Source organism: Myotis brandtii, unplaced genomic scaffold, assembly GCF_000412655.1.
Source record: "Myotis brandtii unplaced genomic scaffold, ASM41265v1 scaffold177, whole genome shotgun sequence".
NCBI lineage: Eukaryota > Metazoa > Chordata > Mammalia > Chiroptera > Vespertilionidae > Myotis > Myotis brandtii.
Window position 1 is genome coordinate 487,844 of NW_005356555.1, and position 5,771 is coordinate 493,614.

A 5,771-nucleotide genomic window follows, 5' to 3' on the forward strand; every position below is an offset into this window, starting at 1 on the left:
AGCAGGCCAGCGGGGGGGGGGCAGTCAGACATCCCCGATGGGTCCCAGATTGCAGGCCGGGCTGAGGGACACCCCCCAGGCACGAATTTTGTGCACTGGGCCACTAGTAAATTATATTTATGTATAAAGAAATGATACATAGCTTTAACTCATATGATATTATTTTGCCAAAGATTATTCATAATGATTTAATTTTAATATTGTCCCAGATGTGACAATAATTAGTCTTATTATTTGAGTACCAGTATTAAAAAGAATAAATTATGTAGAGAGATAGGATACATAGCTTTAAACTATCACTTGGTCGTATTTGGCCAAAGAGTACTCATAGTTTCTTGGTTTTAATGTTAGTCCCAGGTCTTAAAATTAATTATTTTGAGTTACAATTCACAATACCACTTAAAAATAATGTATCACAGTTCATATTAAAAACTTATCAGATAGCTATGACATTTATGGTTTTACATTACTGCAGCAATGCCTGAAATTTACAACCATTAAAGAAACAGACTAGTTATAACTAGTTACAATTCAATGTTGTTGAACATATCTACAAAGACTTAAATTTTTAGTGTAAGTAATGATCTGACTTAGACAAATATAAGGAATTTAGTAACTTCCCATTAAATAGGCATCCTATTAGAGAACAGATTAGTCTTGCATGAACGAAACACATTTAACAGCTTTATTGAGATATAATATACATACTATAACACTGATTTGTTTAAAATATACAATTAAATGCTTTTTAGTATAATTGCAGAATTGTGTAATCATTACCATAATCCAATTTTGAAACATTTTTATCACCCTAAAAAGAAGGCTGTACCCATTAGCTGTCACTCTTCACCATACCTTCCACTTCGCTCAAACTTTGGACAGCCACTAATCTATATTCTGAATCTATAGATTTGTCTATTCTGGACATTCCACATAAATGGTATCATACAATATGTGATTTTTGTAACTCGCTTCTTTCAAAGTTCATCCATGTATCAAGTTATATACCATGTATCAATGTGCTAGTCCTTTTCACTGCTAGATTAATATTCCATTACATGGATATACCATGTTTTCTGTATCCACTAATCAATTGGTGGACACTTAGGTTGTTTCCACTTTGGGGCTATGAGGAATAGTGCCCCTAATAATATTCAGATACAAATTTTTGTGTGGATATATTTTTTCATTTCTTTTGGGTAAATATGTATAGAAGTGAAATTGCTGGATCATATGTTATCTATGTGTTTATCATTTTGATGTAAATGAGGTATAATTTTTGTATCATCTCCACAACTAGAATAAAATCAAGGCTAAGACATTGGGCAAAATAGTTTAATTTGTCCAAGTATTCCTCATTATCAGAAATATCAATTGAACATTGAATTTTATATAATTCAATAGTAGTTTGCAAAGTACTATTAAAGCACTATTAAATTACTTTGGATTAAAAGTTCTGGTTAAGAACTCTAGAAAGGGTGGATGAAGGCTGACCAGATAGCAATTGGCATATTTTTCGGTTCCTTATCCTTAATGATCTGAATACCACCCCTTAAGTCCAAATTTCCCTTTTGTGTAATCTTCCCCCTCTTTTTGTTATGAGCACTGGGGCAATAACTATTTTTCATATTCCCTTATTCTAGGTATTTGTGTTGATTAGCTTCTGCCTGGAATATATGACCTCCATTCATTTGAGGATTTAGAGTCTCTCTGGAAAGAGGCAAAGGCAACTTTAAAAGTAAAACACTTTTAATTGGTTAACATTCTTTCACTGTTCTGTTGCCTGGGGCGGGTGATGGAGGGATTATCTTGATAAGTCTGTGGATTTCTATCTGTTTTGGTCCATTTAGAACTATTCTTTTCATTCACTGTCAGACCAAGACCTGGCGGAAATTTCCCTTAACTCTTTTTTTTTTTTCACACCCAGGCAGATTTCCCCTTATTTTCTCATTTCAATGTGAATCTATTTGTGTAAGGAGGTGTTCTCCTCACACACAAAGGACAAATTCCTGTGACCACTTAGCCTTCATTCTTAAAGGTGTTCTAAGCCAATAGGAAGCTGTGGGTCTAGGAGGTGCCCGGTGAACTCACTGACCACAAAAGCACACTATAAATAACCGCTGTCAGACACAGGCAAATAGAAAACCTCTGAACCAATTCCTACACACTATTTTAACTGTTGGGGTAATGCAAATACAAATATATACACAAACTCAATGCAAGCAAGACACAAAATAACTTGAGACTTTTGTGAATGTTATCAAAGGATAATTTTCTGAAAGTTAAGCATGACTCTTAACTATAAAATGAACATGTCAAAGACTTACTCAACTCCTTGATGAAGGAGCTGGCAGAATGGCAGAGTGGATTCAAAGAGCATTCAGGAATTATTTGGGGGGCGGGGGGCGGGGGGGAAGAGACTTAGAATAACATTGCGAGCTTAGATACAAAACTAGGCAATGTCCTTCAGGGCAATAAAAAACATAATGTTTTGGGTTTTCTTACTCACTGGACAAAAATCTACAAGTCTGAGCTTTGATCAGTAGTAATTAGCAAGTCAAAGAAAGTTATATTTCCCTAAACAGTTATTCAATATTACAATGAATGGGGGGGGTAGAGACTTAGAATAACATTGCGAGCTTAGATACAAAACTAGGCAATGTCCTTCAGGGCAATAAAAAACATAATGTTTTGGGTTTTCTTACTCACTGGACAAAAATCTACAAGTCTGAGCTTTGATCAGTAGTAATTAGCAAGTCAAAGAAAGTTATATTTCCCTAAACAGTTATTCAATATTACAATGAAAGAATAGTCTGCCCTCCCTTTGCCTCATTTCCAAGATTTAAATACTTTTTTTCTTAACAATGCATACTTTCTCATTCTAAACTTTCCTTTTAAGGGCTTTGGTTGTTTCTTAGTAATATAGCAGACATTTAGCACAGAATGTGTCAAATACAAAGCACTGGCCATGGAAGTTCTCAAACGTAAGATGTGGGACAGAAACTTTGGGGTCTGCGCTTGACTTTCCTTTCTAGGCGTCCCTTATGTCACTCAATTATCAAAATACCTCTTTAATCTCCTCCTGGAAAGGAGTTTTGTTTTAACTCCAACCCCAAGTTTATTCCATTTTAGGGTCCAAACTGTTCTCCAAGCTCTCAACTTAGATGGTAAGTCATCTTAAGCCTCGCAGGACGAGTCCTGTCAGATGGCCATTAGACTTTGACACTCAAGTACTCAAATAGCCGTAGATCAACAAAAAATCCATGATTAGAAGAGATACACAAAGGATCTCAATAGCTTAAATGCCTTCAACTTCCTTGACCCAGAGGCTGCCAACAGCTCGGTTCCTTTTGAGATGAGTAACTCCCACTGGACTTCCAAGAACCACTACAACAGGAATTGACCAACTGTGGTCCAGGTAGTTTGGGTCTGCAACCTGTTTTTGCATGGCTCACTTGCTGAAATTGGCTTTAAAATTTTTTAAGGGTTTAAAATATTTTTAAAAGACTATGCCACCTAGACCAGATGTGACCTGTAAGGCCTAAATGTTTACTATCTCTCCCTGTATAGAACAAGCTCGCTGACCCTGCATTATAAAACAACATTGACAGCAGTGCTGTTAGCATGTATCCAAGTTTTATAACAAATTTCCTGTAAGGCAAAAGCTCTCTAGTAGACTAATTCAAAGATTTGCTCTTGGTAAGAACATTGCATAGGAAAAGAGACTGGTTAGAAAAATGTTAGATTTGACATCAAAAGAAAATAATATTTGGTTGGTTGACAGCTGGTCACCTATGTGGGTGGTAACCAATTTCCCAGTTTGTTCATGTCATTAAGGTTCATGAGAATCAATTACTTAAGGGTTGTATCAGGAACACTGATTTCTTTCTCGGAGGAAGTTGAGTTATACAAACGGATTTGGGACAGTTTTCCTTTTATAAGGCAGTCTGTCAGTATATTTTGTTTTTTTGTTTTTGTTTTGTTTTTTTAAAATATATTTTATTGATTTTTTACAGAGAGGAAGGGAGAGGGACAGAGAGTTAGAAACATCGATGAGAGAGAAACATCAATCAGCTGCCTCCTGCACACCCCCTACTGGGGATGTGCCCGCAACCAAGGTACATGCCCTTGACCGGAATCGAACCTGGGACCTTTCAGTCCGCAGGCCGACGCTCTATCCACTGAGCCAAACCGGTTAGGGCTGTCAGTATATTTTGAAAGCGTACACTGGAATGTGAGAAAAGAAAAGCAGACTCTAGGGATCTGTTGATGCCACACTAGCTCTTACGGTCTAAGGCTACATAGCTAACAGGAAGATGAAAACCTTGGGGGAAGGAGAGAAGACCATCACCAAGAGGATCCGAGCATTGAAAAGTTGAATCTGTGTGGGACAAATGAAAAGCATTGGCATGTTCCAGCTCAGGTGATGACAAGGAGGGTAATTTAGTAATTACTTTCAGGGGTATGAAGGGATCTCCAACTGAATATGGAGAATGGTTGTACATCTCTTCTGAAAAGAGATAGAAGTTTCACCTGTAGCATAAGGATTTAAAAAGAAGAATTTTCTGACATCAAGCCATCAGCCTTTCCACAAATTTTTTTAGAGGCTGGGTCTCGGGCAGATTTTAAAGCTACAGTTGAGTTCCTGCTCTCTGCCATGGGTTAAGTATGATCTTACCTACAGGTTTAACCAGATAACCCTTTGAGACCAGCCATGTGTTTTTAATTCAAGACCATACAGGATCAGTGCACCAGAGGGGCTGTCCTTTGAGATTAGAAACCAACCGCTGTCCCTGGGACTTACTCTGTGACAGAGGGGTTAGGGTAAACAGACAGGTGGCAGAGATAAGAGGAGAACCGGGAAAATATGTGCACGTATTTAACTATCCGGAGAGGGAAACAATTAAACTATGGCTCATAAGGCAAAGACCTGGAGGAGGAGAGGGAGCCATTTTTATCTGAGGAAAGAGCGAGCCATGCAGAGGGAGCAGCAAATAAAAAGGCATGTCCCTGGCATGGTGGAGGAACAGCAAGAAGGCCAGTGTGGGTGGAGGGCCCTGAGCGAGGAGTAGCAGTTATTTAGAGAGAGAGTTGTAGGCTCATTAAGTGTTTTGTCCACCTCTCTTCTGAGAGAGGAGGAGCCATTAGAGGATTCTGAACAGTGAGATTCATAACCTAACTTGAGTTTTCAAAGGATCACTCTGGCTGCAGTGTAGAGAAGCCATTGGGCAAATTTTAGGCTTCAGGGCTTTTGCACTCTTTTTTTTTTTAATTTCTATTTATTGATTTGACAAAGAGAGAGAGAAAAAAGATCAGTTTATTGTTCTACTTATGTATGCATTCATTGGTTACTTCTGATCTTTGTGCTCATTGGGGATTGAACTCGCAACCTTGGTGTATTGGGGTAATGTTTTAACCTACTGTGAGCTATCCGGCCAGGGCAGAGTCTTTGCAGTCTTAAGAAATTATTGAAGACCCCAAAAACCTTTATGTGGGGTACTTTTAGGCACTTTCCATGAGTAATAGATATAGAGAACATACAATAAATGGGGTTTTTCAGAATCCAGAAGCTTGCTAGGAGAGAAGCCTCGCTCATATTTTCTTAATTACATAATGAGCTTGACAATTGTCTTATACTGCCAGGTACTTTTCTGAGTGTGTATCATTTAAAGAGGTTGGCACAGAGCTAGATTCCAAACCTAGGTCTTTCTGGCTGTAAAATTTGCACTGTAACCACCACTTTATGTTGAATAAAATGTTGAGTAGAAGTG